At 43.5% G+C, this 12,353-nt stretch overlaps 1 protein-coding gene across 10 annotated transcripts in view; it reads left to right on the top strand.

Moving 5' to 3' along the window:
* FAM168A (family with sequence similarity 168 member A) overlaps nucleotides 7,842-12,353 on the top strand; it is a 219,665-nt gene continuing 215,153 nt past the window's right edge. For 2 of the 10 annotated variants that reach the window (XM_021062483.1, XM_021062479.1), the window contains exon 1: nucleotides 8,051-8,321. The gene's annotated coding sequence lies outside the window, so the exon portion shown is untranslated. Of the gene's footprint in view, nucleotides 8,322-12,353 lie in introns of all 10 variants that reach the window. The other 8 variants (XM_021062480.1, XM_021062474.1, XM_021062481.1 and 5 more) reach the window with 8 other exon arrangements.

The raw sequence follows: 12,353 nt of genomic DNA, 5'->3' as shown, positions 1-12,353 counted from the left end.
ATATAAATTAGAAAATGTTTTAATCAAAAGATGATAAAAACACAATATGTCAAAACTTGTGGAATGCAGCTAAAGCCGTGCTTAGAGTGAGATTTATGTTTTAAATGCATATACTGAAAAAACTTTAAAAATAGTTGAAAACTAATTATCTAAATATACACCTCGAGTAGGTAGGAAAAAAATCTGGAAATTAAAGCCAAATAGGAGTTCCCGTCGTGGCTCAGTGGTTAACGAATCCTACTAGGAACCATGAGGTTGCGGGTTCGTTCCCTGGCCTCGCTCAGTGGGTTAAGGATCCGGTGTGGCCGTGAGCTGTGGTGTAGGCTGGCGGCTACAGCTCTGATTGGACCCCTAGCCTGGGAACCTCCATATGCTGCAGGAGCGGCCCAAGAAATGGCAAAAAGCCAAAAAAAAAAAAAAATCCAAATAAAGCAAGGAGAAAATAATAAAGGTGACAGAAGAAATTAATCAAATAGAAAACAAAAATATTCAAGAAAGCATCAAAAGAACCAAATGTTAATCCTCTGAGAAGTCTTCTAAAACTGATAAAACACTTCCGTATCAGTTTTAGGACTGGAAGGAACTTCCCTTAGCTGATAAAATGTAGGCACATAAAACCTACATTAAACATCATACTTCCTGGGGAAATATAAAATCTGTCCCCCTCTGGAGTTCCCATCGTGGCTCAGCAGTTAATGAACCTGACTAGCATCCATGAGGACGCAGGTTCGATCCCTGGCCTCGCTCAGTGGGTGAAGGATCCGGCGTTGCCGTGAGCTGTGGTGTAGGTTACAGATGCAGCTCAGAACCTGTGTTGCTGTGGCCCTGGTGTAGGCTGGCAGCTACAGCTCTGATTGGACCCCTAGCCTGGGAACCTCCATATGCCACAGGTGTGGCCCTAAAAAGAGAGAAAGACAAAAAAAACCCCAAAAAACAAAAAACAACTTTTCCTCTGGAGTTCCTGCTGTGGCGAAACGGGATTGGCTGCATCTTGGGAACGCTGGGATGCAGGTTCGACCCCTGGCCTGGTGTGGTGGGATGGGGATCCCATGTTGCCAAAGCTGCGATTAGGTGCCAACTGAGGTTCAGATCTGATCCCTGGCCCAGGAGCTCCATTTGCGGTGCAGTAGCCCAAAAAGAAACCCCAAAAACCCAACAGCAACGTTCCCCCTGAGATGGGGATGAAAACAGCAAATCCACCATCACCATCTCTGTTCAACACTGTACTAGAGGGTCTCCCAATGAAATAACAGGAAAAAGTATAGGATTAGGGGGAAAAAAAGAAGAAAAACGGTCATTATTTGAGGGCCTAGCACTGAGGAGTGTTTGGTGACTAACTGCTGAGTGGACGGACAGACGGAGCAAAGGACGGACCAAGTAGTTAAGTAGTGAGCGGGGCTCAAGGCAGGCGCCTCCACTTTGTGGACACTGCCTGCTGCGCAATCGACAGAAAAAATAAAACTTACCACAGTGCAATTGCACACAGCGATATTTTTTCATCAACGAAAAATTGATGGGAGAATCACAGATATCTGGATAAAAGGCAGGCCTGTCTCCATTTTTATTTTCTCTCTAGAAGCTTTAGTAGAGAGGACAGGATATTCGGCCCCCTGTTTTGACTCCAAGGATATTTTTGTCTTGTGTTTATGAATACAGAGTTTTTAGATGGAATTATATTATATTGATTACTTTTCACTGAGAAAATATTTCCCAGAACAAATGCCATTAGGTCAGTTCACTATCTTTGATTTTTCTACACAGCCAATTAAGTCTATTTCCAACTTATCCATTTTCACTTAATTGAGCTACAATTATATTTAGCTGAAAAAATAATTTTTGCGTAAATTTTATAATGATGATTTGAGCCAGTCAATTAAAAAAAAATACACATCACAGTGTAATAATTATAGCTCCTGCCACCATCAGCTCTCGTCTGTGGTCATTCTTTCTAGGTTCCATCAAGGCCACGTTGCCTGGGACAAATTTTGCAGATCTACCTTTCATCAAGAAGATTTATTTGATTTTTCCATCAAGATTTAGTCAATAAGTGATTTCACTGTATGCAATTTAGTTGCTGTCAGTGTTATTTTGTGTTGTTGGTATGGTAATAGGTATGAATCTTATTCCACAAACTTAGGAGACTAAGAAATGACATATTACTTTTTTTTCTTTTTGCCGTATCTGTGGCCTGTGGAAGTTTCCGCGCCAGGGATCGAACCCACACCACACCAGCGACCAGGGGCAGTGGCAATGCTGGCTCCTTAACCCACTGTGCCACCAGAGAACTCAAGAAATGACATATTACTTTATTCAGTTTAAATCAGTCAAGTCCTGGTCATCATTTGAGTTCTTTCACTTACAAAAGACCTGGGGTCTTATGCAAGACAAATATTTGGTAAGTCGCCTTCCTGTGCCTGAAATCAAGGGGTTGGCAGTATTGGTTCCTTCTGGAGGCTTTGAAGGAGAATCCCTCCGTGCCTCTCTCAGTGCTTCTGGTGGTTGCCAGTAAGCCTCATGGTGCCTTGGCTTGGGGCTGTGTCACGAATCTCTGCCTGTTTCTTCACAGGGCCTTCCCTTTGGTGTCTCTGTGTCTCAAATCTCCTCTCCTTTCTCTTACAAAGACACCACTCACTGGATTGATGGTGTGCCTAAGTCCAGAACTGATCTCATTCTGCCTTCTTTTTTTTTTTTTTCAAAAGACACTAGCCTTTTTTTTTTCTTTTTTAGTTTCCCATTGTGCCCATGGCATGTGGAAGTTCCCAGGCCAGGGGATGAACCCTTGTCACAGCAGCAACCTGAGCCACAGCAGTGACAATGCCAGATCCTTAACTTGTTGAGTCAATAAGGAACTTCTCATCCTGCCTCTTCTACCTGCCAAGATCCTCCTATCAAATGAGGCCACATTCACAGATATACAGCTATGGGGGTTAGGACTTGGAGAGACCTTTTTTTGAGAGAGAAAATTCACAGTCCACTCCCCTATAATTGGTATATAATTGGTACACTTTTTTTTTTTTTTTTGGTTAAGTTTATGAACTTGAGCACCTCTATGTAAAGGATCCTCCTTAACGTAAACTTTACTCCAAATTCTCTTCTAATCTTTGCCAGTAACAACCCTCACCTCTGTCAGCTCTTCATAGCTTGCAAAGCATCTGCTACCTTAATTAACTCGTTTAACTACCCTGGGAGTTCTGCAAGGTCAGCCGTTTTCTGGATGTGGAAACAGGTGCAGGAAGGGAAAGAACTTGAGAACCCCCTACCCTGGCTGAAGTGGCATCGAAACCCAGGATTTCAAGGCTCTTTCCTCACTGCTGCTGTTGTGCTGAAGCTTCAGTAGCTGCAATCAGTTCCTGCATATTCATTTGTGATTTACTTTTGCGCTTAATTTTATTTAATGTGCACTTTCCCCTTTTCATTAAAATTTTTCTCAGCTTTATGGAGTTAGTTCCCTTGTCATTTTAATTGCTTATATTGTCTGGATACTTGTCATATTAATTGATGGATTCATTAATTTAACCAGCATTTACAGGAGCCTTACCCTGTGAGACACTTTTGGCTGAACTGCTCTACCAGCCTGGTCCTTGTCCTTGAGGGCAGTGAATTGACAATGAGCATCCAGTGTGAGCAGGCTCTGGGAGCTGAGTGGCTTCCTAACCTAACTGGGGGTCTGGGAAGGCTTCCTGATTTCCGAATTAGGTCTTAAAGGACAGGCAGGATGCAATCTTATTCCTTTACTATAGGCTACTAGAATCAAATATTAGGATGGGTATTTGATATTCACCCTGAATGTCAGGAGTGTGCGATTAGCTTTCTAGCACTATTCCAAGGTGGCATAAGATTTTTTTTTTTTTTTTTTTTTTGGCTTTTTGGAGCTGAACCCACAGCATGTGGAGGTTCCCAGGCTAGGGGTCGACTTGGAACTGTAGTCGCTGGCCTACACCACAGCCACACAACGTAGGATCCGAGCCACATCTGGGACCCACACCACAGCTCACGGCAACGCTGGATCCTTAACCCACTGAGTGAGGCCAGGGATCGAATCTGTGTCCTTATGGTTGCTAGTCGGGTTCGTTAACTGCTGAACCACGACGAGAACTCCTGGCATAACAGGTTTATATATCAGCCTTCATCACAAATGGCAGAAACTTCCATTTACCCAATGTTGGGTCATTTACAAAACATTTTCACACTCCTTGTCTCACTTGCTGTTACAAGAAGCTCTTTGAGAGAATTGAGTGCTTTGTTTATACCCACATATTTATCTTGTTTTCCATCTTAGCCAAACTAAAACATTTAGTTTTTTCAACAAGATGAAGAATTGCAAAAGTTTTAAAATTAAATTAGATAACTTTGGAACTTAATCATTCAAATTGCACTGAGAATTAAAACAGAGCCTGGTTCTGATGCTAACTTGGCCAATCTTCCTCTCTCTGGGTCTCAACTCCTCTACTATAACGTGGGCATGTGGGGAGTTCCCACTGTGACTCAGCAGGTAACGAACCCGACTAGCATCCGTGAGGATGCGGGTTCAATCCCTGGCCTCGATCAGTGGGTTAAGGATCCAGAGTTGCCGTGAGCTGTGGAGTAGGTAGCAGACAAGCCTCGAATCCCACATTGCTATGGCTGTGGTGTAAGCTGGCAGCTGCGGGCTCCGATTTGACCCCTAGCCTGGGAACTTCCACATGCCCCAAGTGCAGCCCTAAAAAAGAAAAAGAAAAAAAACAGGCATGTGAGGGAAATTTAGTCTGTAGGATGAAATGAGATAATAGATCTCAGACACCAGCGCAGCACCTGGCTCATAAAGATTGATTCACCTAATGTGGTCTCTAACATCCATTTTCCTGCAGTTCTGGAGCCTTCTTAAAGTAATAGTCAAGCCCACACATGTGTGCCAAGGCTCCTAAAGAGATGCTTTGAGAGGAAGAGAGCTTAAAGCCAGCTCATTAACATAGCTGGGACAAAACCATTTCACAGTCTGAGTTAATCGGATGGTAACCGGCAAAGGATAGTGTTTTGACACTGTCATTTTGTTCCCAAGTTTGTTTTGATTGGGTTGCAGAAAAAAATTGGATGGGTAGAAATAATCAACACAAAATAAAACTGACAATGGCTGAAACTACACGTGGGAAAAATTTTTTATGGATGGAAAAGCAAACTGAATGATTCCATCTTTGTTGGTAACAGTGAACACCACAAAGTTGACCTCTGAGAAAATTCCGCTTGGTAGGAATAATCAACACCAAACAAAAAGACTGACAGTGGCTCAAACTGCTCCCAAGAAAAGGTGGACTTGGTGGAAATAATGACGTAGAAATTTCATAGCAGCCGAAGCAATCATCAGTAAAAATCAATAAAAAAACAGATGAATCAAATCTTGTAAAATTGATAAAGAAAAGACTATATCTTAAAATTTCAATTTAGGAAAAAAACATCTAGAAAAGTTAGAAATTGCTTAACTGGGAGAGATAGAAAATTTATCAAGGAATTGAATTGGCTTAATAGAGCTAATTCCTTGAATACTTTGATTAATTCATTAAAAATAATATAATTCTGAGTAAAAAGTTTACCTGTCAAGACTTAGAAGCAGGGATTTGTAGAGAGAATTGTTAAATTAGATGAAAGGTTGGACTGTAAGTAGCAATTTATGTCCTTCGAAGCACAATTATATCCATTGTTTTATTGGATTCTCCCAATAACCGTATGAGGTATCAGGCCAGGAATCATCCTTCCATTTCAGAGATGTAAACACAAGGTTCAGAAAAGTTAAGGGGCTTATTAAAGGTCACCCAGTAAGCTCATGGCAAGGTCTGCTTTAGGATCTGATTCCCAGACTCTTAGTCTGGTAAGCTTCCTCATACATAGTCCCCCAGCTCAGATAGGCTGGAGAGACCCATCCCTTTTGATTTTGACTGCCCAGCCCCTACTGTCTGCTAGCTGGAGAAGCGGCGAAGAGAAGGAGTGAAAAAGGTTTACAAAGTGGAACACTCAGAGAGGGGAAGGGACGGCTACAACATTCCACAGGCACTTTTCTGACCATTCTCAGAAAAGGGAGCAGAGGTCTAGGATTTTTGCAGGGCCGAGGGGTTGGGACCTGAAATTTTAAGCCTGGGAGTATAGGATGGAAAATAAGGTAGCTGGAAAAAGATGATGACTGTTTTGGGGAAAATGAGTCATAAGACATAAGGGTGTAATTAGATTTAGGTGGGGTGAAGCTGCTGAAGCGATTGGCCGCAGCAGGACCTTGGACTAAATTAACCTTTGATTTAAGCAACCTGGGCTTTTCTGGTAGGCCTGTGGATGGGAACTCAAATGTTCTGGTGTTTCTTGCAGAATAGCAAGGAAAAATTACATAAAATCTAAAATATTGTAGTCGAATGCAGGATTTATGTTAAATCAGAAATCATCTGATACAACATTCCATGTTCTAGAAAAGCTGCACACAGAAGGAAACAATATTTAAGTGTAAGATTATTTATTCAGTCTACAGACAATGCTTTAAGTATTGCTTTGTAGACTCTTAACAATAACTTCGTTCCTCCCGCCTCATTCCTCCTCCCCACAGTGATCCCTAAAGAGTAGAAACAATTGCTATAAGAACTCAGATATAAGGAAAATCAATGTGTCTAAAATGTTCTGGGGAGGGTAGGACTTTGGCTTGAGTTTCAAGAATGAGTAGGAGAAAAGGAGGAAATAGGTGTGGAAAGACCAGAAGGAAAAATTTGAGAAGAGACAATAAAAATTGAGAAAGCCCTCCCTACTAACTTAATGTTCTTTTATGATTCTACATGACCACCATTCATTGTTTTAATAGTGGAAATGCTGAGCTCACAGAAAAACCAGGCAGTCTTGGATCACCACAGAGGGCAACAGAAAGCCATGGAAAGCTTTTAGGTAGCAAAGACAAATTGTTGTTGAATTTGGAAATTATATTTTGGAAAATAGTCTTAAAAGCTTAAAAACTTATGTGCTCTTTTTAAACAATGCAGGCAATATTAAAATAAAAGTTATTTGAAATCTGACACTTTTCTCCAAGATAATGACAGATTATTTTGGGAAACCTCTTTCCTGAAATCTTATATTGTCCCAAGCTTCACATAAATTGGATCATTCTAAACATACTGTTCTTAGCATTTCCCCCGCTCTAGAATAGATTTTGATGTCAAGAAACAGATTCATATCAGTATTTTGAATGGCTGCTTAGTAGTATATTGTTTGTATATGCAATTTACTTTAACCAGTTCCTATGGATGGACTCTATAATCAACAACCTCATATAACAACCTTGTGCATTCATCTTTTCCAAATTGTTGATTTTCTTTTTAAGGTAAATTCTTAAAAGTAATGAGGCTGCGTCAAGAGGTACGCTTTTTTTTTTCCTTTGGGTTCAAGGTGCCAAATCGTCCGGATTTGCAGAGAGACCAGGAGGAGCCGCTGCGTTTGTCTAGTGAGAGACAGTGGCGACGGAGATGGCGAAAAGAGTACAGACTCCAAGGTGAACTAGTCTATCTAGGCCTGTTCTCGATGGGTTGGCATATTTCCTTCCCTTTTTTCTCTCTTTCACTTCTTAGGCTTAACATGGAGGAAGAACTGAGAACTGCATCTCCCAGCGTTTCACAAGAACCACGCTCCCTGGGAACTGTAGTACAGAGTCTGAGAAGGGCCCGGAAGCAGGGCGCGAGGCTGTGAGGGCATGCTGGGAAATGTAGTTCGGCGGGAAGTGGTGGTAGTGGGGGGGTCTATATGGGAGTGTGCGCGTGCCCGCGAAGAGACGCCACAAACATGGTCCTTTGGGGGATGGGGCAGCGGGGCGACCTAATTTTCCCTCGTATGTGGTCTTTGAGTCTACAAAAGCCCCCCGCGGAGAGCTGGCTTTATTCCATTGTCTGTGACCGGGAAGAGAGCGGTCCCTCCGCAACGAGTGCGGGGGCGGGAGGCGCAGGCTGAGCGCGGGTCGGAGCGGGGCATGCCGGGAGTTGTGGTCCAGGCGCGCTGAGGCTGTGGGATGTGTCGCGGCGCCGCGCCGGCTCCTCCTTCCCAGCCCTTCTCAGCGGTCCCCCGCCCCTTCCCTCAGCCTCCTCCTCCCTCGCCCGCAGCCCAGCGTCCCCTCCCCCCACCCGTCGGGCTCCTCGGCGGCTACTGCAGAGGATTCAGAGCCGAGTCGCTGAGGAGGAGGAGGAGGCTCCCGGTCCCTGCGCGCCATCCGCCTCCTTACTGGACACGGGCGAGGGAGCGAGAGCGTCGCCTCCGTAGCCTTCAGAGAAGACAAGGGCATCGTCGTCTCAGCCGCCGCCGCCGCCGTTTTCGCCTGCAGCGGCTCACCGGTGAGGCGATCCCCCCCCTCCCAACGCCGGTCCGCTCTCCCTGAGCCTGGGCCGGTGGTACTGGGGAGAATGAGAGTCGGGGCACGGAGTGCCCTCGCGGGCTGGGGGAAGGGGGCTGAGGTTGCGATGGAACGGCGGGCTGGCCGGGGAGACTTGTCCTGGCGCGGGCTGGGGGTGGGGTGAGGGTGGGACACTAGCAGGTTGGGGGGGAGCGGCTAGGGAAGGGGACTTTTAATGGGGAGTGACCAGACCTGGGACAGGAGCGTGGGGTTGTAGGATTGGGGTGGAATTTGGGTGGTTTGGGGCGAAATGGATGATGAGACTGGAGGGGGATGGCTTCTAATGGGGGAGGGGACTGCGTGAGGGTGGTGAATTTGGGGTTGGCCTGGAGCAATTGACAGCTTGGGATCCGGGCCGGGTTGCGGGGTCGGGGGTTTATTTGAATAGAGAGTTGGATTACAGGGTTAGTAGGACCCTCGGGGGATGTTAATTAAGGAGGGCGGAATTTGAGGTGGACCTCGGGCTGGCTGATGAAGGTGGTAGGAGCTGGGGGTGAGGGGCTTGGCCTGGGTTGAGACCTGAGCTTGAAGTGGGCGCTTGCCATCTGGGGATGGTGGAATTTGTTGCGACTTATGGAATAGCGTGGCTTAGGAGAGCAGAGGTAGGTAGAATTGGGGGGTTTCCTGGGAAGTGCTTATGGAGGTTGGAAATAGTGGGGGCGGGACTTTCAATGAGGGAGTGTGAAGGTGAGCTGGCAGGAGGGGGGAAATAAGTTAGGCCGAAAAATGGGCAGAGAAGCATTGCCATTTGGTGGGGAGAGCACAGTGGGATGGGATTTAGAGTGATTTTAGAATTGCTGGAAGGGGCATGGTGGCCCCCTGGGTCGGGGTCAGGGCAGAGGGCGCACAAGATGCTTCTGGGCTGGACACACTGAAGGAACAGTGGCAGGTGGTGAGCAAGGTTGGGGATGATATATTGAAGAAAATATCCCTTGGCCAAGGTGGCGAGGGAGTTTTGGAGAAAATGTCTGATATGAACTGATAGGACTCAAGAGGTAGTTGCTGATAGTGAGGTAGCCGTTGGGGCTAATTAAGGAGTGGAAAAACCTGGGGTTGCTGGTATGGATGGGGCAGGGAGGATGGAGAGGGGCAGTGAGCAGTGCTGGGAAGGGGTGGATTGAATGATTCTGGAGAGGAAGGATTGGGATGGCTTCCAAGAGACACTGGAGGGTTGGGGGTTGGACTTAAATGGACAGCTTTGGAGGCCATGGTTGGGGGACCTTGCAGGGGACAGAGAAGGGACATTAAAGACTGTTTTCTAGAGGACTTGTTAAGCTGTTTTTGTTTCATTTGTATTAGGATCATATTTAAAAGTAACACAAAGGGTAAAGTTGAGAGGGGTTTCAGTTAAGGTAGAATAGAGGAGAGGGAAGTGTCTTCTATTATTCATATATTATGAAAAGCTAAGGGGAAAAAAACCCACTTCCACACTAAAGGGGAAGAAGATGAAACTGGAATGTGATAGCTATCTATTTGATGTCTCTGCTGTCTCCTTTCTGCCTTCCCCCAGGTGCATTTAAAAATCAGTCCTGGAATTTGGCATTAAATAGATTTGATGAGCTTGAGGTAGTTAAGGGAGCATTCCCTGCTTGAGAACTGATGAATGAGACTGAAAAATAGGAGGCTGAATTTATTTCCTAGTCAGGCAACGTGCATGTATTCAGAAAGAGCTCAGGCCTTTTTTTTTCTTCTCCTCTTAAAATTGATTGCTTGAAGACTCCATTTATTGGTGTCCTGGTTTGCAAGGCAATTAGGCCCATCATTGTATTGCAGGCTAATAATCCTGAGATGAATCTTGGCACTACCGCTTTATGTAAACAGAGAGAAGACAGGAAATATGGAAATGTCATAAATATTCATTGGTGAGATGGTTTGGTATTGATGGAGTTTTTCATTTGAGTCTCTTTTGACGTTACTTGATACGATTTAAAATAATTGGACAGTACTTCTATAGATTGAATTTTTTTTGCAGGAATTCAGGAGGTTAGAATTCTGTCAGATGTGGATAAAAACCTATAGAATCATTTTTATTTAATTTTTTAAGGCACTGTAAGCATGTTGGATAACTACAAAAAACGATATCTCCATCTAGTCATCAGAAATTTTATTTAAAGCTTAATGATATGCTTATTCTCAGGGCAGAATTGTGATGCTGGAAGGTAGAGAAGGATGTTAATGGAGGAAGTATCTTTAGGGAAACAGTTTTCTGGACTTAATTGCATTAACTATGATGAGTTAAACATGAAGTGGCTGTTGATGAGAGCTCAGACTGAGGAAAAAAAAAATGGGAGGATAACCAACAGGATCAAAATTATTCTTTTTGTGTTTTAAGTTTCAGAGTTTAGCTCATAAACAATTTTCCTTGGCTTTCACAGCACATAAAAATACCTAATAAGAATTTTTTTTTTGGTGGTTCCAAAATGGGCAGAATGATTGAAGGTTGGACTTAACCTTGGTATTGAAAGTGTTTTGTTATGAGGAGCTTTCTGTATTAACAATAAACATCAGGTTTAAGCAGTTACCCAAATTTGATGAGAGTGTAATCTAACTAATGCAGGCATTTCTCCTCATAACTTGACTCTGGGGTCCCGGCATTGCTTTAGTGGATCTGCAGGCTTGATCAAGAGGTGTGATATTTATATTAAAGCCCTAGCTTTTAGGAGTTCAAAATGAAAAGGAATCACCTGGGAGAAATGTTTTTATACTTTTTTTTTCTTTTCTCACAATTGTGTTCATTCGTGTAGTAGAAATGTGTGTAGAGTGTTTTGGTATCTTAACCTCATTTGATTCTCCACATGTTCTGCTGAGAAGGGGAGGGCAGTGGAGGTATTCACAGACAGGTACCTTGGTGTAATGAATAATAGCTCATGAATTTAGGGGTCAGGAGTCCTGGGTTCAGATCCCCTTCCCACCACTGATAGCAAGTGATTTTAGTAAAGTCATTAAAAAGCCTTCATATTTAGTGGTAATGGTTGCACAACTTTGTGAATGTACTTGCTTCCACTAATTTGTACAATTAAATATGGTTAAAATGATAAGTTAAAAAATTTCACAAGTCACAAGGCTGAAAAGGGGACCAAATGAGTTTGTGTCCTGAAATAACTTTATGTCCTGAAAACACTGAATATATATGAAATGTTTGTTCAATATTTATTTACTTACTTATTGCCTGCTAAGTGCCAGGGGAAATGAAAATGAGCAAAAAAAGTTGTCGAGGAGCTTTTGGTGTCCTGGGACAGATAGGAGATTTAAATGTAGTGAGTAAAGTGAGGCAGAACTAATGTGATCAGTAGTGTGGGGTCTCAAACCATTTTCCTTGTATTTCACAGTTGAGGACCTAAGAATACCCAGTATTAAGAATCTTTTTTTTCCTTTTTCTGCAGTTCCAAAATGGGTAGAATGTTTGAAGGTTGGACTTAACCTTGGAATTGAAAGTGTTTTGTTACGAGGAAGTAAATGCCCACCATTTACGACTAGCTGTATGACCTTGGGCACAATGATTTCATCTGTCAAATGGGCACAAGAGAACTAATCTGATAGGATTGTTTTGAGGATTAAACAAAATAATCCATGGAAAGCATTTGATACAGTGTGTTACATAGTATACATGAAAATATTAGTTGCTGTTATTATTAAATAGGAAGAGACTAGAAGGTGAATAGCCTGGTGTTTTCTACCATGGAGTTGTTAGTATTATGATGTTCTATTACTTATTAAGAAGGAAGTACTTTGTATTATTATCAGGGTTTACCTGTATATTTGCATACTATAGTATATGGTACTGTAGTCTAGGAACTTAATCTTTTTGGCTGCATCTGCAGCATGTGGGAGTTCCTGAGCTAGGGAGTGAACGTGCGCGCCACAGCAGCGATCCTGCCCTGCAGCAGTGACAGTGCCAGATCCTTAACCTGCTGCACCACAAGGGAACTCTCTGTACCTCTTTTTAAGGACTTTTTAGCATGAATACCTACTA

This window comes from Sus scrofa, chromosome 9, assembly GCF_000003025.6.
Source record: "Sus scrofa isolate TJ Tabasco breed Duroc chromosome 9, Sscrofa11.1, whole genome shotgun sequence".
Classification (NCBI taxonomy): Eukaryota; Metazoa; Chordata; class Mammalia; order Artiodactyla; family Suidae; genus Sus; species Sus scrofa.
Note: the sequence above shows the minus strand (reverse complement) of the source record. Positions and strands in the feature narration are given on the sequence as shown.